The sequence below is a fragment of the Bos grunniens genome, chromosome 1 (genome assembly GCF_055505025.1).
Source record: "Bos grunniens cultivar Pamir isolate PY7600 chromosome 1, Bosgru_T2T1.0, whole genome shotgun sequence".
NCBI lineage: Eukaryota > Metazoa > Chordata > Mammalia > Artiodactyla > Bovidae > Bos > Bos grunniens.
The window spans coordinates 53,112,837-53,139,008 of NC_141165.1; the positions used below are offsets into that span (position 1 = coordinate 53,112,837).

The window sequence follows — 26,172 nt, forward strand, 5'->3', positions numbered from 1 at the left end:
TTATAAGTGATTTGCCACCACTGCCTCCTCCTTCTCCCAGCCACCCCCACCAGCATCTGCTACTCCATACCACCCAATTCCGCATGAGACACACCTTCAGACACCACCAGCTCTAGATCCTGGGCCTGGTTTAGCTCAACATTTTTCAGTGGCTTTCAAAATATGATCCCAGCACCAGAAGTATTGGAATCACCTGGGAACTTGTTAAAAATGCAAATTCTCAGGCCCAACTCCCAAAATTACTGAATCAGAAAAATCTGAAGATGAAGCTTAGCAATATATTTTAACCAGGGAACTCTGATGCTTGTCTGAGTTTGAGAGCTACTCTCCTACAAAGTCTTTCCATTACATTAAAGATTTAATTTATTATATGTTATATCATAATCCAGGCTTCCCTGGTAGCTCAGCTGGTAAAGAATCTGCCTGCAATGCAGGAGACCCTGGTACACTTCCTGTGTCAGGAAGATCCCTTTGGAAACATTTTTGAAGTATAGACCTGGGGGTTCCTCTACCTCAGAAAAATTCACTAATGGAGTGTGCATTTTCCCCTAGCACTCTAGGTATTCTTTACTGGGAATCTGTATCATCCGGCCTTAAAAGATGATGTTTCTCTTCAAACTCTGTCTCCTTTGATAACTCCTTTTCCATTGAACTCCAGATTCAGAACTTTTGTATTTGCCCAGAATGGTTTTAATACTGATAGGCTTTCCCCTTTACTTCATTAGGCTCTCAACTTAAAAGCCATCATAACATAGATGTCATCCCTACTATCCTATAAAGAAATATATCAGTCCTGTCATTCTCTAACTTCATTATTTTTTTTTATTCTTAAATTTAATAATTTTAAAACATGTGTTCCCCATCCTGAACCCTCCTCCCTCCTCCCTCCCCATACCATCCCTCTGGGTCGTCCCAGTGCACCAGCCCCAAGCATCAAGCATCGTGCATTGAACCTGGACTGGCATCTCGTTTCATACATGACATTTCACATGTTTCAATGCCATTCTCCCAAATCTTCCCACCCTCTCCCTCTCCCACAGAGTCCATAAGCCTGTTCTATACATCAGTGTCTCTTTTGCTGTCTCGTATACAGGGTTATCGTTACCATCTTTCTAAATTCCATATATATGCGTTAGTATACTGTATTGGTGTTTTTCCTTCTGGCTTACTTCACTCTGTATAATAGGCTCCAGTTTCATCCACCTCATTAGAACTGATTCAAATGTATTCTTTTTAATGGCTGAGTAATACTCCATTGTGTATATGTACCACTGCTTTCTTATCCATTCATCTGCTGATGGACATCTAGGTTGCTTCCATGTCCTGGCTATTATAAACAGTGCTGCGATGAACATTGGGGTACACGTGTCTCTTTCCCTTCTGGTTTCCTCAGTGTGTATGCCCAGCAGTGGGATTGCTGGATCATAAGGCAGTTCTATTTCAAGTTTTTTAAGGAATCTCCACACTGTTCTCCATAGTGGCTGTACTAGTTTGCATTCCCACCAACAGTGTAAGAGGGTTCCCTTTTCTCCACACCCTCTCCAGCATTTATTATTTGTAGACTTTTGGGTCGCAGCCATTCTGACTGGTGTGAAATGATATCTCATAATGGTTTTGATTTGCATTTCTCTGATAATGAGTGATGTTGAGCATCTTTTCATGTGTGTGTTAGCCATCTGTATGTCTTCTTTGGAGAAATGTCTATTTAGATCTTTGGCCCATTTTTTGATTGGGTCATTTATTTTTCTGGAGTTGAGCTGAAGGAGTTGCTTATATATTTTTGAGATTAGTTGTTTGTCGGTTGCTTCATTTGCTTTTATTTTCTCCCATTCTGAAGGCTGTCTTTTCACTTTGCTAATAGTTTCCTTTGATGTGCAGAAGCTTTTAAGTTTAATTAGGTCCCATTTGTTTATTTTTGCTTTTATTTCCAATATTCTGGGAGGTGGGTCATAGAGGATCCTGCTGTGATGTATGTCAGAGACTGTTTTGCCTATGTTCTCCTCTAGGAGTTTTATAGTTTCTGGTCTTACGTTGAGATCTTTAATCCATTTTGAGTTTATTTTTGTATATGGTGTTAGAAAGTGTTCTAGTTTCATTCTTTTACAAGTGGTTGACCAGATTTCCCAGCACCACTTGTTAAAGAGATTGTCTTTAATCCATTGTATATTCTTGCCTCCTTTGTCAAAGATAAGGTGTCCATATGTGCATGGATTTATCTCTGGGCTTTCTATTTTGTTCCATTGATCTATATTTCTGTCTTTGTGGCAGTACCATACTGTCTTGATAACTCTGGCTTTGTAGTAGAGCCTGAAGTCAGGTAGGTTGATTCCTCCAGTTCCATTTTTCTTTCTCAAGATCGCTTTGGCTATTCGAGGTTTTTTGTATTTCCATACAAATTGTGAAATTATTTGTTCTAGCTCTGTGAAGAATACTGTTGGTAGCTTGATAGGGATTGCATTGAATCTATAAATTGCTTTGGGTAGTATACTCATTTTCACTATATTGATTCTTCCAATCCATGAAGTTATGACAGAAGAAGATCCAGGAGTCGGTCCTTCGATTACAACTATAGAAGGTCTTATAGTCCTAGAAATAGACCGACTGGAAGACCACGGCGTAGCAGAAGCCATTCCGACAATGATAGATTCAAACACCGAAATCGATCTTTTTCAAGATCTAAATCCAATTCAAGATCACGGTCCAAGTCCCAGCCCAAGAAAGAAATGAAGGCTAAATCACGTTCTAGGTCTGCATCTCACACCAAAACTAGAGGCACCTCTAAAACAGATTCCAAAACACATTATAAGTCTGGCTCAAGATATGAAAAGGAATCAAGGAAAAAAGAACCACCTAGATCCAAATCTCAGTCAAGATCACAGTCTAGGTCTAGGTCAAAATCTAGGTCAAGGTCTTGGACTAGTCCTAAGTCCAGTGGCCACTGATAGTATAAACCATGATATTTTTAGGCATGTATCATTCATTTACTCATAGTTTGGTTTACTTAAATTATCAGGAATACAATGTTGCAATGATGCTTAAAAAACACTTGTCAGTTTTCCCTGTACCAGGCAATGGTTATAATTAAAATGATATGCTGTTGAGAAGCCACTCTTAAGAGTCCAGTTTGTTTAATGTTATGGGCAGCTACCAATTCTAACTTCATTATTATAGACAAATTTTGTTTATACTTCCCTTGGCATCCCTCAGCATGAAGGAAGAGAGAGAGTACTACAAACAAATTTGTACTGTTAAGCTTAAAATATGTTAAATAGTGGGAAACAGCCAGGTCATCTAGGGCATAGTTGGTAGACACAAAGAGAGAGAGGGATATCATATTCTTGGATTGGAAAACTCAATATTGTGAGAATGGACTCTACCACCCAAAAAATCTACAGATTTAATGCAATCCTTATCAAATTACCGGTGGCATTTCACACAGAACTAGAACAAAAATGTTTACAATTTGTGTGGAACCACAAAAAAACCCAAACAACCAAAGTAATCTGAAAAATAAATAAATAAAAATGGAACTGGAGGAAATCCGGCTACCTGACTTCAAAATTTACTATAAACTTAGTGATCAAAAATGTACTAGAACAAAAATAGAAATATAGATCCATAAAATAGGACAGCAATTCCAGAGACAGACCTACACACCTGTGGTCAACTAATCTATGACAAAGGAGAAAAGAATATACAATGGAGAAAAGATAGTCTTTTCAGTAAGTGGTGCTGGTAAAACTGGACAGCTACATGTAAAAGAATAAAATTAGAACACTTTAAAATCATATACATAAAAATAAATTGAAAAATGGATTAAAGACCTAAATATAGCCAGATACTAAAACCTCTAGGCAAACACAGGCAGAACACTGACATAAATGACAGCAAGATCTTTTCTGATGTTTTACCTCCTAGAATTAAAAAAAAAAAAAAAAATGCGACTTTAAACTTAAAGCTTTAGCATACCAAAGGATACCATAAGCAAAAAGATAATCTACAGAATGGAAGAAAATATTTGCAAATGAAGTGATTGATGAAATTAGTCTCTAAAATATATCAATAGCTCTTGCAGCTCAATATGGAATAAAACAACCCAATCAAAAAATGGGCAGAAGACCTAAAAAGACACTTCTCCAAAGAAATACAGATGGCCAAAAAAAACACAAGAAAAGATGCTCTATGTCACTAATTATTAGAAAAATGCAAACAAAAACTGCCATGAGGTATCATCTCACATGGGTCAGAATGGATATCATCGAAAAGTCTATGAACAATAATTACTAGAGAGGATGTGGAGAAAAGGGAACCCTCCTTCTACACTGATGGGAATGTAAATTGATACAACTATTATGGAGAACAGTATGGAGTTTCCTTAAAAAACTAAATATAAAGCTACTGTATAATTTGTCAATCCCACTCCTGGTCATATATCTGGAGAAAATCATAATTTGAAAAGGCACATGCACCCCAAAGTTGCTACAGCACTATTTGCAATAGCCAAGACATGGAAGGAACCTACATGTTCCTGGATAAAGAAGATGTAGTACATATATACAATGGAATATTACTCAGCCATTAAAAAGAACAAAATAACACCATTTACAGCAACATGGATGGACTGAGAGATTATCATACTAAGTGAAGTAAGTCAAAGATATATATCATATGGTATCACTTATAAGTGAAATCTAATTAAAAATTTATACAAACTAACTAATGATACAAACTACTTAAAAAACACGAAGAGACTCACAGATCTGAAAATCAAACACATGTTTACCAAAGGGGAAACATGAGGGAAAGGGATAAATTAGGATATTGGGATTAGCATACGCATACTATTTTTACATAAAATAGATAACTAATAAGAACCTACTGTATAGCACAGGGAATTTTACTCAGTATTTTATAATAATCTATATGAGAAAAGAATCTGAACAAGGATGAATATATATATATATATATATGAATGATTCACTTTGCTATATACTTGAAACTAAAACTACACTGTAAATCATCTATACTCCAATAAATCTTAAAGAAAACTAAAAAAAATAAAATGTAGATTCCTGACCCCATGTAGACCTTCTAGATTAGATTTTTGAGTGTTAAGCTCTGGAATTTAGCTAGTGAAGTGAATCTAACATGTTCACCAAGTGATTTATACATACAGTAATGTTTTAAAACTATTCATCTAACTGATTGAATGTACATCACATTCAAAGTAATGAGAAACTATCTAAAGGTATAACGTGCTTTTGTTTTAGACTAGTCTCCCTAGAATATACGTAAAGGATGTAATTGAATAAAGCTATAACAGAGATTGGAAGAGAAGTTATGACTGCTAAGTAGTACAGATAGTGTCCTATTACTGATTTAATTACTGTGCTAACAATAGATATGGAAGTAATGTACCTGTGGAAAAATGTTAAAAGTATAAAACCAACAAAACTTGGTAACAGAGATATGGAGTTAGGTGAAAGACAGGATTGAGATAATTCAGATGATTGCCAGATGCCTGGGAGCTGATCCAACATGTAGCATACAAAAATTATTATTAAAAAAATTCTTTAAATGCCATCCTGATATCAAAAAGCAAACAAAAAACCAAACACACTTAAGTATATTATTTTACATTGCTTAAGATATTTCAATATTATTCTAACTGATACATTCAGTCTTTCTTTTCTCTTTTCAGAAAATACAGGGCTCTGTTAGCTATTTGATAATGACTGGGGACAATGCTCCTAGAGCTTGTGATATTGGCTCATATGCTAAAGTGTTACTGTGACCTGTAATGCTTTACTATTGACAATGGCAGTGTAAGTCCTTATACAGAATCAGTTCAGTTCAGTCCCTCAGTCGTGTCCGACTCTTTGTGACCCCATGAATCACAGCATGCCAGACCTTCCTGTCCATCACCAACTCCTGGAGTTCACTCAGACTCACGTCCATCGAGTCAATGATGTCATCTAGCCATCTCATCCTCTGGCGTCCCCTTCTCCTCCTGCCCCCAATCCCTCCCAGCATCAGAGTCTTTTCCAATGAGTCAACTTTTCGCATGAGGTGGCCAAAGTACTGGAGTTTCAGCTTTAGCATCATTCCTTCCAAAGAAATCCCAGGGCTGATCTCCTTCAGAATGGACTGGTTGGATCTCCTTGCAATCCAAGGGACTCTCAAGAGTCTTCTCCAACACCACAGTTCAAAAGCATCAATTCTTCGGGACTCAGCTTTCTTCACAGTCTAACTCTCACATCCACACTTGACCACTGGAAAAACCATAGCCTTGACTAGATGGACCTTTGTTGGCAAAGTAATGTCTCTGCTTTTGAATATGCTATCTAGGTTGGTCATAATTTTTCTTTTAATTTCATGGCTGCAGTCGCCATCTGAGGTGATTTTGGAGCCCAAACAAATAAAGTCTGACACTGTTTGCACTGTTTCCCCATCTATTTCCCATGAAGTGATGGGACCAGATGCCATGATTTCGTTTTCTGAATGTTGAGTTTTAAACCATCTTTTTCACTCTCCTCTTTCACCTTCATCAAGAGGCTTTTTAGTTCCTATTCACTTTCTGCCATTAGGGTGGTGTCATCTGCATATCTGAGGTGATTGATATTTCTCCTGGCAATCTTGATTCCAGCTGTGGTTCTTCCAGCCCAGCATTTTTCATGATGTACTCTGCATATAAGTTAAATAAGCAGGGTGACAATATACAGCCTTGACATACTCCTTTTCCTATTTGGAACCAGTCTGTTGTTCCATGTCCAGTTCTAACTGTTGCTTCCTGACCTGCATATAGGTTTCTCAAGAGGCAGGTCAGGTGGTCTGGTATTCCCATCTCTTTCAGAAGGTTCCACAGTTTATTGTGATCCACACAGTCAAAGGCTTTGGTATAGTCAATAAAGCAGAAATAGATGTTTTTTCTGGAACTCTCTTGCTTTTTCCATGATCCAGAGGATGTTGGCAGTTTGATCTCTGGTTCCTCTTCCTTTTCTAAAACCAGCCAGAGACTGGTGTAGTTATATGCAATTCAGAATTTTTCATTGACAGTGTTTAACAGCATATTCCCAAATAACAGTTTTTCCTCCTTTTTCCTTCTACTATATATTTATAGAAAGCGTTTGTTTTATGTTGTTTTTTTAATTACTAGACTAACACCATAGGGTATAGTAATGTGTTAGATAATAACATATACAACTCATTTAATTACTTTTTACATTTAAAACCAAATTTGAACCAAACATATATATTGGTGAAAATATTTACAAATCATACAATTTTTCATTAGAAATTATAATAATATAAGCAAGTGGTTTCCATGCCAACACTTTTATATATTATTTGCCATTATGTAAAAATTGTGGCCTATTTATTATACTATCTGACTTTATATTAGTTGATCTTTTAACGTTTAACTCCTAATATAACTAAAGAACTGTATTTTATAGCCTTATAGTATTACTTTCTCCTTGCTGTCTAGATAAAATAGCATTACCATTTCAGTGATGAGTTATTGTTTAATTATGGCCATAATAGCCTATTGTTGATCATATCTAAAGTGTAGAAATTGACAGGATGCCATTTTAGTTTGCTGGGTATTTTAGAACTAATAATTTGTCATAACAAGTGACTCCATTGTCATTAATATTACCATTACTACTCTCTGTGATGGGAGCATGAGGCTTATCAACTCTGAGGGGAAATGGCACATGGATTTTCACTACTAACTTGAATTTAATGTGCAAATTAATTCAGTGAGCCATGAGGAAACTTTTTATTATGGATAGGCTTTCATTAAGAGGGTATAATTATGAAATGTTGATATCATTGATCTCAATATTGAATTATTGAAGAAATGTTAATTTCCACACTTTACTAACTTGTATCTACATATCACATATATACCCACATATGTATATATACATATATGTATATACATATATCTGCACATATGTGTACAATTACATTTAATGATTTAAAGTTAACCAAATATGTATATTAAACAATTATGTTGTAAAAACCAAATATATTGAATTAAAACAGCATACAAATATACATTTTTTATACTTTTCTCATATTATCCTTTGTGTAATATTTTTTATTTTTCAAAATATTAATACTTCTTTGTTTTAAAAGTGCTTATATTACATAGTATTTGCACCTGAAGAAAATTTGACACTAGTAAGAAAGGAAAAAACCCTCAATAACTACTTTATATACTTTCTTTTGAATAAGAGATCCCAGTATTTTAATTTTAATACTTCATTTGAGAAGCACCTGGATAAAATAATTTTAACTCTGAACAACTTAAGTACATTTAAATTTACATAAAGTCTGCATCAATTTTAGCAAAGGAAAATATTCTTAATCTTCACAATTGTCTTTTTATCTGGATTAGTATAGAATACAACTAGTCATGTATTATTTTCATATTTTATGAATGTTATTAGCTGTGCTAGCAATGTAACACTGTATTATATAAAGATCAAAGGAAAAAATATACATCTAAGAGCAGCTTAAATTCCACCTCATTCTCCATTTCTTTAGGGTTCCATTTTAAAGGTATTGTTTCAACTATATCATGAATGTGCTTAGTTCTTAAAATTATTAAAGCATTGAATTTTTAACTATTTAATATGTCAAAACTGGTATTAATGATACTGTCATGAAAATTCCTCTTGGAACTTTATTATATGCCTAAAATTTTTTGTACTCTATCCATTAATTTAAATGATGTACTCTGACCATTTTGTAACTTGAAAGATCACTTATGATTCGTAACATTCAATCACTTACTCTCCCTAGGAAAATATATTTTCCTGGTACAATAATTATGCTCTAAATAATTAAAGTCTTTGTAACTAAATACAAAAAACAAACAGGCAGAAATGGGAAAAGACTACTGAGAGACAAAATAAGACTTGTCCTCTATGCTTCAAATATCTTATAGTTTTTAATGTAATGTACTCTATCCAGCCTTTGTATACAGTACTTCAAGTATAGATAACAGATAAACTATAGAGTTAAAGAAGATATTTGGTAATCTGCCAAATTCTTGTGAAGCCAGAAAACATGTATTTTACAACCAGATCCTCATTTCAAATTATTTCTCTACTAAAAATTAAGGAATATCTTAGATTCATGGATTATCCACAGACTTGAATATGCTCAGATTATCATGACATCTGGTCCCATCACTTCATGGCAAATAGGTGGGGAAACAGTGGAAACAGTGACAGACTTTATTTTTGGGGGCTCCAAAATCACTGCAGATGGTGACTGCAGCCATGAAATTAAAAGATGCTTGCAGAAAAGTTATGACCAACCTAGACAGTATATTAAAAAGCAGAGACATTACTTTGCCAACAAAGGTCCATCTAGTCAAGGCTATGGTCTTTCCAGTAGGAAATGGATCTGAGAGTTGGACTATAAAGAAATCTGAGCACTGAAGAACTGATGCTTTTGAACTGTGGGGTTGGAGAAGACTCTTGAGAGTCCTTTGGACTGCAGGATATCCAATTAGTCCATCCTTAAGGAAATTGGTCCTGAATATTCATTGGAAAGACTGATGCTGAAACTCCAATAGTTTGGCCAGCTGATGCAAAGAACTGACTGATGTGAAAAGACCCTGATGCTGGGAAAGATTGAAGGCAGGAGGAGAAGGGGAAGACCGAGGATGAGATAGTTGGATGGCATCACCAACTCAATGGATATGAGTTTGAGTAAACTCCGGGACTTGGTGATGGACAGGGAAGCCTGGCTTGCTACAGTCCATGGGTTGCAAAGAGTCGGACACGACTGAGTGACTGAACTGAACTGAACTGAACTGGACTGATTCAAGTATCTAGCTCTCAAGAAAGTAGGATCAGGAGTTGTCATTTGCTACAGTGTTTCATTATGAAGAAAAGGCATCCAAAAATATAAAGTCCACTAAAATTGAATTTTACTTTGTGTGTCTTGATTCTCTGCATGCTCCATTTTAACAAGTGGCTTTTTTTTTTTTTTTACATTTGTTTATATATTTAACCTTTTAAGTGTTTATTTCCAGATTAAATATAAAACACATATATGCCTCCTGCTATTTATATATTGTTTTTAACATTATGCTGTATGCTGTACCCCTAAAAAGAATGTGGATATCTCATTATCCTTTTAATGACTTTAAATATTTAAAATATAAATTATAGCTTTAAATTATCAATTTTGGACCTTTTAAAAATATATAAGCATATAAAGTGAAGTGAAGTCTCTCAGTCGTGTCCGACTGTTTGCAACCCCATGGACTGTAGCCTACCAGGCTCCTCCATCCATGGGATTTTCCAGGTAAGAGTACTGGAGTGGGTTGCCATTTCCTTCAGTACAAATTCCACTGTTCCATAAGTACACAGCATTATTTTCATTATTTTCTAGAATTTTATATTTCCTTTTTTAGCTTCATGTGTTCTGTGACAATGTCTCTCAAATTTTAGTTTGTATCATAATCACCTAGAGAGTGTGTTACAATACATATCGCTGGGCCCAGCCCCAGAGATTCTCATTCAGTAGATCTGGAGTGAGGCCCAATAATGTGAATTTCTAACATTTCTCAGGTGAGCTAGTGCTGCTGAAACAGGGACTACCTTTTGAGAACCATCATGTAGGATTGGCTAGCAATGTATTCCTTAATTTCTAACTACATATTTTTGTTAGTTTTTGGTCAATTTTTTACTGTTGATTTATTGCAGAGTGAATCTTTATCAGAAAAACTGAGCTCATTTTAGGCACTGTGGGCTCAAGGGAGATAAGAAACAGTAGGGGGACTGGTTCCTCCCCATCTCATCTAGCTCTGCTCTGTGAAAGACACACCCATCTCTCTTTTTCAATAGGCAAAACCAGGTAACATTTATAAAAGGCTTTAGTTAACTGAAGAATCAATGTCCTCTTGTATGTGATATGGGTTTGGTTTGCATTCATTTAATTTATAAATACAGAGTTGAGGCTCCTATGTGAAGTATTAAGAAATGATTGCAAGTATTCAGATCTTCCTGATATCCACATAACATTTACATGGTAAAATATTCAGAATACACTTCTTTTACCATCAAAAAGATCTACTATGATGTTACTTTTTATTACGTTAATTTTTGGTAAAAATCATGAAACTCAGAATTCATGACTTAAGCACTGATTTCTTCAGAAAAGATATATTAAAGATATATTACTGTTTTCTTGCTTTTACACAGCAGGCAATGCATGCAGCTTGGCAAACTTGCCATTTTTTAAAATTTATATTGAACCATCTGTTTGGCTGGGCAGTTTGAGGCCCTTTTTCCTGACTCTGACACATCTATCTAAACTTTTTTTTTTTTAAACCCACTCTTGAACACATTGCCAATTAGTTTTAACTTCACAAAAATGAATGACAACCTGATGAATGCCATCACTGAACACATCATTACTTGAAAATTTGTCAGTTATAAAGACATTCACAAAGGCAGTAATTATAATTAGCAAAAAAAGGCAAATTGCTTCAACTTGGTGTCTTTAACAAAAATATACCCTTATATGTTAATGATGGCTTTCAGTGATATTTTCAACAACTTTTCTACATATAGTGTAAATCTTGTTCTTTCATTTCTCAACTCTAATTTTTGGCAATGAATGAAAATAGAATGCAGTGTTAGCATTTCAAGAAGAAATAACATAAGGTTATCTTGATATTATAATTATATCTCTAAAATGCTAGATTCACTATAGCAGTGGCATGACATCATTGTTAACTAGTGCATTTCAGAAAAGGTGAAGAATGTAGAAACACAAATGTTTGATATGAAACAAATAAAACTGATAATAAGCCAAGCTGTATACCAAATAATATATGAATATTAATGCTTTTCTTATTGTAATAAAGAGGAAAGCGAGGAATACTCTTCAGCAGAGGTAGGCAAAGGTATTATAAATTTTAGAACTGTATTGTTTAGAATCTATTTGAAAATAAGTTCTTCAACATTTAAATTGTGCTGTAGCATCAAAATAGTAACTTCATAATTATAACTGGATTGAATAAAATATATCTAGCATAACTAATAAAATATCTTTAAAAAGAGTGTGTTCAATTTCAAGAACTGCTGAATTATATGATATTTCTGTGTAAATATCAGCTAATTTTGACTGGTAGGTAATATGAGGTATTTATTTCTTGCAGGGGAAACTATGTTAAATAAAATTTTGAAATTGCAATGTTTTAATATAACAGATTGTTCAGAACAAGAATAAAGTGCTTTCCAAATCAACCAAGGGAATACAGGGAGAGCAAAAATTTTAAGGGGAAATAAATTTATTGTGAAAAAGGAAAGAACAAAGTAGTCAATGTTGTATGAACTTTCAATAAGAAATACAGAAAACTAATGAAAATGAGAAAGAATAATATTGCATAGGAATCTGTAATGTTAGGTCCATGAATCAAGGTAAATTGGAAGTGGTCAAATAGGAGATGGCAAGAGTGAACACTGACATTTTAGGAATCAGTGAACTAAAAGGAAACAGAATGGGCAAATTTAATTCAGATGACCATTATATCTACTACTGTGGGCAAGAATTCCTTAGAAGAAATGGAGTAGCCCTCATAGTAAAGAAGAGTCTGAAATGCATTACTTGGGTGCAATCCCCAAAAGGACAGAAGAATGAACTTGGTTCACTCCCAAGACAGACCATTCAATACCAGAGTAATTCAACTCTTTGTCCCAAGCAGAAATGCCAAAGAAGCTTAAGTTGAACAATTCTATGAAGACCTACATGACTTTCTAGAATTAATACAAAAAAAAATATAGAATGTCCTTTTCATCATAGGGGATTGGAATACAAAAGTAGGAAGTCAGGAGATACCTGGAGTAACAGGCAAGTTTGGCCTTGGAGTACAAAATGAAGCAGGGCAAAGGCTAACAGTTTTACCAAGAGAATGCACTAGTCATAGCAAAGAAACTCTTCCAACAACACGAGACAACTGTACACTTGGATATCACCAGATGGTCAATACCGAAATCAGATTGATTGTATTATTGGCAGTCAAAGATAGAGAAGCTCTATACAGTCAGCAAAAATAAGACTGGGAGCTGACTGTGGCTCAGATACTGAACTCCTTATTGCAAAATTCAGAATTAAGTTGAAGAAAGTGGGGAAAACTACTAGACCATTCAGGTATGACCTGTATCAAATTTTACTATTCTATGTTGGAAGTAACAAATAGACTCAAGGGATCTGATAGAGTGCCTGAAGAACTATGTATGGAGGTTTGTAACACTGTACAGGAGGTAGTGATCAAAACTACCCCCAAGAACAGAAATGCAAGAAGGCATAATGGCAATCTGAGGAGGCCTTACAAATAGCTGAGAAAAGAGAAGGGGAAGGCAAAGGAGAAAAGGAAAGATATACCCACCCTGAATGCAGAGTTTCAAAGAAGAGCAAGGAGAGATGAGAAAGCCTTCCTAAGTCAACAATGCAAAAAACAGAGGAAAACAATAGAATGGGGAAGACTAGAGACTTCTTCAAGAAAATGAGAGATACAAAACAAACGTTTCATGCAAAAATGGGCACAATAAAGGACGCAAATGGTATGGGCCTATGAACAACACAAGATATTAAGAGGAGGTGGCAAGAACACAGAGTTCAGTTCAGTCACTCGGTTGTGTCTGACTCTTTGCGAAAGCATGGACTGCAGTATGCCAGGCTTCCCAGAGCAGAACTATACAAATAAGGTCTCAATTACCCAGATAACCACTATGGTGTGATCACTCACCTAGAGCCAGACATCCTACAGTACGAAGTCAAGCGGACCTTAGGAAGCATCACTATAAACAAAACAGGTGGGGACATTGGAATTCCAGTTATTTCAAATCCTAAATGATGATGCTGTCAAAGTGCTACACTCAATATGTCAGCAAATTTGGAAAACTCATTAGTGGCCACAGGACTAGAAAATGTCCATTTTCATTCCAATCTCAAAGAAAAGTGAAAGTGAAGTTGCTCAGTCGTTTCTGACTCTTTGCGACCCCATGGACTGTAGCCTACCAGGCTCCTCCCTCCATGGGGTTCTCCAGGCAAGAGTACTGGAGTGAGTTGCCATTGCCTTCTCCAGGGGATCTTCTCTGACCCAGGGATTGAACCTGGGTCTCCTGCATTCCAGGCAGACGCTTTAACCTCTGAGCCATCAGGGAGCCCCAATCTCAAAGAAGGGCAATGCCAAAGAATGCTCAAACTACTGTAAACTGCACTCATTTCACATACTAGCAAAGTGATGCTCAGAATTCTCCAAGCTAGGCTTCAATAGTACGTGAACCAAGAAATTCCAAATGTTCAAGCTGTATTTAAAAAAGGCAGAGGAATCAGAGATCAAATTGCCAACATCTACTGGATCATAGAAAAGGCAAGAGAATTCCAGAAAAATATCTACTTCTGCTTCATTGTCTATGCTAAAGGCATTGACTGTGTGGATCACAACCACCTGTGGAAAATTCTTATTAAAATGGAAATACCAGATCACCTTACCACCTCCTGAGAAACCTGTATGCACATCAAGAAGCAACAGTTAGAACCAAACGTGGAACAAGGGACTGGTTCCAAATTGGGAAAGAACTACGTCAAGGCTGTATATTGTCACCCTGCTTATTTAACTAATATGCAGAGTACATCATGAGAAACACTGGGCTGGAAGGAGCACAAGCTGAAGTTAAGAATGCCAGGAGAAGTATCAGTAACCTCAGATATGCAGATGACACCACCCTCATGGCAGAATGTGAAGAGGAACTAAGCAGCCTCTTGAAGGAAGTGAAAGAGAAGAGTGAAAATGTTGGCTTAAAACTCAACATTCATAAATCTAAGATCATGGCATGCAGTCACATCACTTCGCGCAAATAGATGGGGAAACAATGGAAACAGTGATAGACTTTATTTTCTTGGGCTCCAAAATCATTGCAGATGATGACTGCAGCCATGAAATTAAAGGACACTTGCTCATTAGAAGAAAAGCTATGACAAACCTAGACAGCTTATTAAAAAGCAGAGACATTATTTTGTCAACAAAGGTCCCTATAGTCAAAGATATTGTTTTTCCCGTAGTAGGGTATGGATGTTAGGGTTGGACCATAAAAAAGGTTGAACACTAAAGAATTGACGCCTTTGACTTGTGGTGTTGGAGAAGACTCTTGAGCATCCCTTGGACTGCAAGGAGAACAAACCAGTCAATCTTAAGGAAATCAATTCTGAATATTCATTAAATGGACTAATGTTTAAGCTGAAGCTCCAATACTTTGGCCACCTAATATGAAGAACCTACTCCTTAGAAAAGACCCTGATGCTGGGAAAGATTGAAGGCAGGATGAGAAGGAGACAATAGAGGACAAACTGGTTGGATGGCATCACCAACTCAATGCACATGAGTTTGAGCAAGCTCCGGGAGATGGTGAAGTTCAAGTAAGCCTGGCGTGCTGCAGTCTATGGGGTCACAGAGTCAGACACGACTGAGCAATTTATGTATTTTATTCCAAATGTCTGTCTAGCTGTCCAAAAAAGCTTATCTTTGACATTGCTGGTCCACAATGGATTTCTATATGTAGTTTAGTTTATTTCTGGACTTTTCTATCCATATGCCAATACCAAACTAATTAAAGAACCTTTTCAGGATGTTGTCTTGGTTGGTAAAACTACTTCCTTCCTAATATAATTTCCCTTTTAGTCTATATATCCACTGCTCTTTGTTTGCTTCTCTTTATGAACTTTATTGTCAACTCGATCCCCTTCATTTTAAAAATATCATTTTTGTATTTACTGGGATTCCATTAAGTCTAACAATTTTCTTAGTTCAAGTTATCTGACCCCAAGTTTCATTTGCCTTCTTTTACATCATGTTCCAGAAATTTCACTCCCAAATTTTATACAGATTTTAGAAATAACATTGCTTTTCATCAAGCACTCCATGCTGTATAAAATCAAATGAAGATTATATATTAAATGAGAATTGTGGGCAGAATAACAAACATAATTTTATCCTTTAAAGACATTCTTTTAAAAATGCTAATATATTTCAACTTATTTTACTGGGATTCTGCAAAATCAACAAGCCAACAACAGACTAGAACATATGTTTTTGCAAAAATTATTATATACTTTTTAAGGTCTGGAATTAATTTCCTAAATAGTATTTTTTTTTTTTTTTTTTACTGAAGTATAGTTGGTTTGATTTAGGTCATACCTGAATGGTCTAGTGGTTTTCCCTACTTTCTTCAATTTAAGTCTGAATTTAGCAATTCCTGATGTTCAAGCTGGTTTTAGAAAAGGCAGAGGAACCAGAGATCAAATTGCCAACATCCTCTGGATCATGCAAAAAGCAAGAGAGTTCCAGAAAAAACATCTATTTCTGCTTTATTGACTATGCCAAAACCTTTGACTGTGTGGATCACAATAAACTGTGGGAAATACTGAAAGAGATGGAAATACCAGACCACCTGATCTGCCTCTTGAGAAATTTGTATGCAGGTCAGGAAGCAACAGTTAGAACTGGACATGGAACAACAGACTGGTTCCAAATAGGAAAAGGAGTTCGTCAAGGCTGTATATTGTCACCCTGTTTATTTAACTTCTATGCAGAGTACATCATGAGGAATGCTGGATTGGAAGAAACACAAGCTGGAATCAAGATTGCTGGGAGAAATATCAATCACCTCAGATATGCAGATGACACCACCCTTATGGCAGAAAGTGAAGAGGAACTCAAAGCCTCTTGATGAAAGTGAAAGTGGAGAGTGAAAAAGTTGGCTTAAAGCTCAACATTCAGAAAACGAAGATCATGGCATCCAGTCCCATCACTTCATGGGAAATAGATGGGGAAACAGTGGAAACAGTGTCAGACTTTATTTTTCTGGGCTCCAAAATCACTACAGATGGTGACTGCAGCCATGAAATTAAAAAACGCTTACTCCTTGGAAGGAAAATTATGACCAACCTAGATAGCATATTCAAAAGCAGAGATATTACTTTACCAACAAAGGTTCGTCTAGTCAAGGCTATGGTTTTTCCTGTGGTCACGTATGGATGTGAGAGTTGGACTGTGAAGAAGGCTGAGTGCTGAAGAATTGATGCTTTTGAACTGTGGTGTTGGAGAAGACTCTTGAGAGTCCCTTGGACTGCAAGGAGATCCGACCAGTCCATTCTGAAGGAGATCAGCCCTGGGATTTCTTTGGAAGGAATGATGCTAAAGCTGAAACTCCAGTACTTTGGCCGCCTCATGCGAAGAGTTGACTCATTGGAAAAGACTCTGATGCTGGGAGGGATTGGGGGCAGGAGGAGAAGGGGACGACAGAGGATGAGATGGCTGGATGGCATCACTGACTCAATGGACGTGAGTCTGAGTGAACTCCGGGAGTTGGTGATGGACAGGGAGGCCTGGCGTGCTGCGATTCATGGGGTCTCAGAGTCGGACACAACTGTGCGACTGATCTGATCTGATGGTTGGTTTACATTATTGTGCTGGTCTGCTGTTGTACAGCAGAGTGACTCATCTACACACATGTATGCATTATATTTTCAAATATTCTTTTGCATTATGTTTTATCGAAGATCAGATATAGTTCCCTATAGTTTACAGGGGGACCTTGTTGTTTATCCATTCCAAATTTATAGTTTGATTTACCAACCCCAAACTCCAAGGTTCCTAAATAGTTTTTAATATGTAAACAAGTATTAAAATATACTGCTATTTTCCATGTTAAAATATTCCTTCATATCCTCATTTCCAAATGCTAACTTTTAGCTATAGATATATTGATTAAAATAATATGGTCAGAATATTACATATTTCCTATCCTTAGGAACTGTTTATATTTGAAAATATTTATTCATTTGACAGTGACTATTCTAACTCAGGCAACAAATGTGAACTGACACTGCAGATTTTATTCTAACATTACTTGGCAAACATAACTGCTTAAATATTAATGAACAAATCATTTTATTTAAGGAAATAACACTATCCATGACAGTTCAGGAGTCATTTAAAACATAACAGCAACTGTATGTAACACAACCAAAGTGTTTGACAAAGCGAGATGACACATGATGAATTAATCTTTCAGCCTTAACTTACAATAATATGTGCGTATTTGAACATATAGTGTCTTATTCATTTGAAATGAAGTCTTCTGCTGCTGCTGCTGCTAAGTTGCTTCAGTCATGTCCAACTCTGTGCAACCCCATAGATGGCAGACCATCAGGCTCCCTAGTCCCTGGGGTTTTCCAGGCAAGAACACTGGACTGGGTCTCCATTTCCTTCTCCAATGCAGGAAAGTGAAAAATGAGAGTGAAGTCACTTAGTCGTGTCTGACTCTTTGCGACCCCATGGACTGCAGCCTACCAGGCTCCTCCGTCCATGGGATTTTCCAGGCAAGAGTACTGAAATTAAGTCTAAGATATTCCAATTATTATTTTGAGGCTTACAGTTATTCAATTTTATTTGTGAACCCATAAAATTTGAGTTGAGAACTCACTTTCTACATGAAAAATATAAGTGAAAATAGTTAATTTCCTCATATTCTACAGTGAGTCACTTGAAGAAGGTCATTTATCATCTTATTTGAATTATGGTTGATGTCCATTCTGAAGGAGATCAGCCCTGGGATTTCTTTGGAAGGAATGATACTAAAGCTGAAACTCCAGTACTTTGGCCGCCTCATGCGAAGAGTTGACTCTGGAAAAGACTCTGATGCTGGGAGGGATTGGGGGCAGGAGGAAAAGGGAACGACAGAGGATGAGATGGCTGGATGGCATCACTGACTCGATGGACGTGAGTCTCAGTGAACTCCGGGAGTTGGTGATAGACAGGGAGGCCTGACATGCTGCGATTCATGGGGTTGCAAAGAGTCAGACATGACTGAGCGACTGATCTGATCTGATGGCATATGAGTGAGCTATCACTGTGATATGCCACATTCTTTGAACTATGATTTTGCTGATCCACTCGCTGAAGTATTTTTCATTCACAGTTCTGCCTACCTTCCAACACTAACCCCTCAGTTCAAATGTCACTTCTCCTGAAAGGTCTTTAGGAGCTGTATAGCTACCCAATGTAACACTACTCAAACTCCATCCAACACGCTCTAAATCAGTTACATATATTATTACTTCAATAATTATATAGCTATACAGTTACGTAAGTATCTTTAATACATTTGTATTATTTTTCTATCTCCACAATAACCCCCTGCCCCAATCAGAAAGAAAGTTCCATGATAGTTAAAAGAGTATTTTTTCCTTGTTTTATTCACCAGAATATTCCTGGTACTCATAACAATGCCTAGAACATGGCTGATATTCAATACATTATTTTTGAATCAATGAATTGTTCTAAGCAGTCCATTAATTCTGATCTCAGGAAGAGCAACTTGCCAAAATAGACATGTTTTGTTAACATGATCCATGCTAAAATCTTAACCTGAGAACAAACATTTTTCTTTTTTAAAAAATTTTAAATTCAAGGACTTAAATATACAATAATTGGCTCAATTATTTATGCATAGTGAGGTTATATTTATTTGTGAAAATAAACATATGAAAATTTTCACTAATTAAATTAAAATATTTTAATTTAAAATTAAATTATTTAATTAAATAATTTATTAAAATATACACAATATAAAATTTGAATGAGTTTATTGTTTTTAATAATGTGATAAACTAGAATTTTGGTATGCTGTTCTCTAGCAGGGAGGATAAGTAAGGCAAGGTTATGAAAGTCAATTCAATTTATGAATTACCCAAGAAGCTATATAGTTAGTTCAGTTCAGTCGCTCAGTCATGTCTGACTCTTTGTGATCCCATGAATCGCAGCATGCCAGGCCACCCTGTCCATCTCCAACTCCTGGAGTTCACTCAAACTCAAGTCCATCAAATCAGTGATGCCATCCAGCCATCTCATCCTCTGTCATCCCCTTCTCCTCCTTCCCCCAATCCCTCCCAGCATCAGAGTCTTTTCCAATGAGTCAACTCTTAGCATGAGGTGGCCAAAGTACTGGAGTTTCAGCTTTAGCATCATTCTTTCCAAAGAACACCCAGGACTGATCTCCTTTAGAATGGACTGGTTGGATCTCCTTGCAGTCCAAGGGATTTTCAAGAGTCTTCTCCAACACCACAGTTCAAAAGCATCAATTCTTCGGTGCTCAGCTTTCTTCACAGTCCAACTCTCAAATCCATAAATGACCACTGGAAAAACCATGGTCTTGACTAGACAGACCTTTGTTGGCAAAGTAATGTCTCTGCTTTCCAATATGCTATCTAGGTTGGTCATAACTTTCCTTCCAAGGAGGAAGCGTCTTTTAATTTCATGGCTGCAATCACCATCTGCAGTAATTTTGGAGCCCCCCAAAATAAAGCCTGACACTGTTTCCACTGTTTCCACTGTTTCCGCATCTATTTCCCACGAAGTGATGGGACCTGATGCCATGATCTTAGTTTTCTGAATGTTGAGCTTTAAGCCAACTTTTTCACTCTCCTCTTTCACTTTCATCAAAGGCTTTTGAGTTCCTCTTCACTTTCTGCCATAAGGGTGGTGTCATCTGCATATCTGAGGTTATTGATGTTTTTCCCAGAAATCTTGATTCTGAATACCAATAATTATTCCCTGCCTCTATGATATGTAACATATTCTAAAGGAATTTATTTGTGTATGTATGAGTGTATAAATATACATAAAGTATATATATATGTGTGTGTGTGTATATGATGTATGTACGTGAAAATTTATATATATACATATATATCCACACACACATTTTCCTGTTAAGGATTCTTTAACTATTCATACAGAGCAGTTGTTCTCAACCATTGTGGTTTTGATCTCCAGAAGACACTTGGCTGGAGACATTTTTGGTTTTCACATCTGAGCACTGCTTCTGACTTTTTGTGAATAGATTGTGCTTCTAACATTTAGTGGCAGGGATGCCACTAAATCTTTTCCAATGCACAGGATGACCTCCTATAATAAAGAATAATCTGACCCATATAGTCAATAGAATATTTACAGACTGGAAGTTTGGTCCCTTCAGAATTCACATTTCATATTTATACTATAAATTATATTCCCAAAATTTGATTAACTAGAAGGAATTAATAAATTTCTAGAAACCTACAACAAAACTGTACCATGAAAAAACAATGTCTGAACAGAATAATTATTAGTTTAGTAAGTAATCAAATTGAGTCTGTGAGGAAATTAAATCAATAATCAAAGTCTCCAACAAAGTTCAAGACAGATGGTTTCACTGTTGAATTCTACCAAATATTTAAATAAAAACTAATATCAATCCTTGTGTAACTTCCAGAATACAGGAGGGGAGAGAACTCTTTCAAATATGCTTCACAGACCATGATTAATCTGATACCAAAATGAGACAGAAGGGCATAAGAAAATTACAGGCTAATATCCCTGATGAACAGAGAAAAATAGTAACAACCTGAATTCAACAAAATTTAAAAAAAAGGATTATAATTCATGATCAACTGGGATTGACTCTACTGATGCAAGGATAGTTCAACATCCACAATCAGTATGATGTACTATATCAGCAAAATGAAGTATAAAAATCAATATCTCAAAGATGAAGAAAAAGCATTTGATAAGTCATCAGAATTTATTATCAAAAACTCTCAAAGTGAATATAGAGGAAATGTACCTCACCATAATAAAGACTATACATGACCAACACATGGATAACATCATACTCAGTGGTGAAAAGCTGAAAATTTCCCCCCAAAATAAGGAACAAGACAAGAATACACATTCTCATCACTTTTATTCAGCATAGTATTAGTAGTCCTAACCAAGGCAATTAGGCAAGAAAAGGCTCCAAATCAGAAAAGAAAACCCTAAAGACTCAACTAAAAATTGCTCAAACTAGAAACAAATTCAGTAAAGGATACAGATATCAATATATAAAAATATGTTGCTTTTCTGAGCACTAATAGCTATCAGAAGAAGAAATTAAGAAAACAATTTCATTTATAACTGCATCAAAAGAACACCAAGGTATAAATTTAAGCAAGGAAGTGAAAGACCTATACACTAAAAACTGTAAAACATGGAAGAAAAAACTGGACACAAATAATTGGAACAATATTCCATGTTCACAGAGTGAAGGAATTAATGTGTTTAAAAACATCCATACTATTCAAAGCCATCCACAGATTCAATGTGAACTCTGCCAAATGTTCAATAACTTTTTCAAAGATTTTAAAATAAAACAAATAATCCAATAATTTGCATGCTACCACAAAAGACCCAAAATAGCCAAAGCAATCTTAAGAAAGAACAACAAAGCTAGTGGCATCATGCCTCCTTATTTCAAACTATATTACAAACTTATATTCATCACAGAACTGTTTGATGTCAGCATAGAAATAGACACATATGCTAGATGGAACAGAATTGACATCCCATATATAAACCTACACATTTATGGCTGATTAATTTGTGACAACGGAGTCGAGATAAACAAGGGGAAAGCAAGTCTCTTCAGTCGATTGTGTTGGAAATACTGGACAGCCACATACAAAAAATGAAACTGGATCACTATTTTATACCATACCCAAAGATTAACTCAAAATATATAAAGATTTGAACATAAGACCAGAAACCACAAAATTCCTATTAGAAAACATGGGCATTAAGCTTACTGACTTCAATTACTTAATTGATTGCTTTGAATCAATTGATGAATTGATGCTTTTGAACTGTGGTGTTGGACAAAATTCTGGAGAGTCCCTTGGACTGCAAGGAGATCCAACCAGTCAATCCTAAAGGAAATCAGTCCTGAATATTCATTGAAAGGACTGATGCTAAAGCTGAAACTCCAATACTTTGGCCACCTGAAGCGAAGAACTGACTCATTTGAAAAGACCCTGATGCTGGGAAAGATCGAGGGCAGGAGGAGAAGGGGATGACAGGGGATGAGATGGTTGGATGGCATCACCAACTCAATGGACATGAGTTTGAGTAAACACCCAGAGTTGCTAATGGACAGGGAGCCCAGGAGTGCTGCAGACCATGAGGTTGCAAAGAGTTGGACATGACTGAGTGACTGAACTGAACTGAAGCTTATTGACATCAATCTTGGTACTGATTTTTCCAACATTTCTCCAAAACAAAGGCAACAAAAGCAAAAATCAACAAGTGCGATTACATATAAATAAAAAGCTTCTACACAGCAAAGAAAATCATGAAAATGAAAAGGCAACTTTTCAAATAGGAAAAGATACTTATGATTGACATATCTGATAAGGGGTTATTATTCCAAGAATAAAAAATTCATAGAACTCAGTAACAAAAATAAACAATTCCTATTTGAAAAATGGACAGAGGATCTGAGTAGACTATCCCAAAGATGATTTGCAAATGGCCAACACGTACATGAAATGGTGCTCACTGTCATGATGAGAAATGCAAATCAAAACTACAATGCCATATAACTTTACTCCCTATTAGAACAGCTATTGTCAAAAAGACAAAAGACACACATTGGTGAAAAAAGGGAAACTTAGCTCATTGTTGGCAGAAATGTGAGTACAGCCACTATAGAAAATAGTATGGAAGTTCCTCAAAATATTAATAGAAATACAACCTTATACAGAAATTCCATTTCTAGATATTTATCCAAAGGATATGAAACACTAACTCAAAAAGATATCTGCACCCACATGTTTACTACAGCACTGCTTGTAACAGGAAAGACATGGAAACAGCATCATCCATCAATGGATGAAAGAAGAAAATGTGATTTGACATTATATATAAGAATTGAATTATGAACAACACTGAGTTAGGAGTGTTGACCTTTCATGTGGTCAAAAATCTGGGTATACCTTTATAGTTGGCCCTCCATACCTCAGTTCTATATCCACAGATTTCACCAGCAGTGGATTGTTTTGTACTGTAGTACATATTTCTTTTTTTTTTTAATATATATATTTCTTAAAAAAAAAAAATCCACATGTAAGGTGATCCTTGTAGTCCCAGCCAGTGCTATTCAAAGGTCACTTATAAACACACACACACACAAACACACACATAGAGGGATATTATCCTGAAATAAAAAAGGAAATCTTGCCAGTTGTGACAACTTGGATAGACCATGAGGTAATTACACTAAGTGAAAGAAATCAGGGCTTCCCTTGTGGCTCAGCTGGTAAAGAATCTGCCTGCAATGCAGGAGATCTGGGTTTGATCCATAGGTTGGGAAGATCCCCAGGGAGAAAAACAAATATGTGGCCTCACTTTTATATGGAATCTAGGAAAAAAAAAAAAAAAAAAACAGCCCCCAAAGCCAAATTCATAGATAGAGTGAAGAGATCAGTGATTGCCAGATTTTGGGGATAGGTGTGTGTGTGAAATGACTGAAGGTGATCAATAGGTACAAACTTAAAAATAAAGACATCGCCCTTTCCTTTCAGTAAGTGAAAATAAGCATAATTCTGAAACACACTAAGTAAGTAGGTATATTTGAATGACAGGTGGGTTTGATAAAATTTTTTACTAAGTATGAAATCCTTAATATTTGTATAGCTAACCAAGTAAAATCCTAGATAAAAATTCTTATAAACACTGGAATAAACATGTAGTGACTACGAAGCTGAAAGCATCTATATCCATATTTTTATGAGCTTTTTCCTTTCAGATAAAGTCAAGATATATTTTTATTAGAGCTTACAAACATCTTCCTTTCAAAGAAGAAAGCCATATAAATAATTCACCTTGATATCAATTGTTTTTAAAGGACATTTTTACTATTATTGAAAGAAGTCTCAATGTGCAAACATAATAATTCACTTTTAAACTTTGAAAATGTTTAATACTTGATATTAATCTCAAGTTAACCTGAAGTACATATATGTACATGTGTGGATGCTCAAATATAGGGTTGCATGTCTAGGAATTATATTAATACCATAATAAATTTAATATTATAAGATGGGAACTAAACATGAGACATCAACTTACACTTATCCTAACAAATGATTACTCCTAAGCATCGAGGTCAATAGAGGTAATCACATTCTTAGCTAAAGACTTCTTCAGTTCAGTCACTCAGTCATGTCCAACCTTTTTTGAATCCCATGGACTGCAGCACACCAGGCTTCCCTGTCCATCACCAACTCCCAGAGCCTACTTAAACTCATGTCCATTGCATCAGTGATGCCATCCAACCATCTCATCCTCTGTCGTCCCCTTCTCCTCCTGCCTTCAATCCTTCCCAGCATCAGGATCTTTTCCAATGAGTCAGTTCTTCATAACAGGTGGCCAAAGTATTGGAGCTTCAGCTTCAACATCAGTCCTTCCAATGAGTATTTTGGAGTGATTTCTCTTAGGATTGATTGGTTTTATCTCCTTACAATCCAGGCAACATCAAGAGTCTTCTCCAACACCACAGTTCAAGAGCATGGACTCTTTGGTGTTCAGATTTCTTTATGGTCCAACTCTCATATCCATACACGACTACTGGAAAAACCATAGCTTTGACTAGACAGACCTCTGTTGGTAAAGTAATGTCTCTGCTTTTTAACATGATGTCTAGGTTGGTCATAGCTTTTCTTCCAAGAAGCAAGACGTCTTATCAGCTACTATCTCTGAAAATAGGTGACACATTAAGTTGGATTACATACAGTATTTATGAACTCTATGTCCATGAACTCCATGTGCAGCTTAAATCGACTTTTCCATCAACATTTGAGGAAAAGACTGTTATTTTTCAAAAGGCAAATAGTGACTTAAAATAATCAAAGCATATTTTTAATTTATAAACTGTGGCATTGTTTCATCATTTGTTCATTACATTTGTTTATTTTAATAACAAGCCTCTTATTAAATGCACTCCATTACTTCACGAATTTTGTGGGTGGGGGTATAATAAAACAAATAGAATAAACTTTTTCTGTCTTCCTACAAAGAACCTCATTTTTTAGATAAGATGACTCCCTTTTTAAATAAGGACACAGACTTCACAAACGGTTCCTTCTTGTTACTTATGTCATGATGTCACTGATGAAGCATTAAACAAATTCAGCATAATAGGAAAGGGAAGGCAAAGGTAAATTTCAAAGGTGTTGTTGTAGACAGTCAGCTGTGGATGTGTCTGGTGGTGAAAGTAAAGT

General features: G+C 35.9%; 1 non-coding gene across 1 annotated transcript; it reads right to left on the bottom strand.

Moving 5' to 3' along the window:
* Window positions 1-14,125: 14,125 nt before the first annotated feature.
* Window positions 14,126-14,198, bottom strand: TRNAS-GGA (transfer RNA serine (anticodon GGA)). The gene has a single exon. It is a non-coding gene; the product is annotated as a tRNA-Ser (tRNA).
* Between the last annotated feature and the right edge of the window lie 11,974 nt (window positions 14,199-26,172).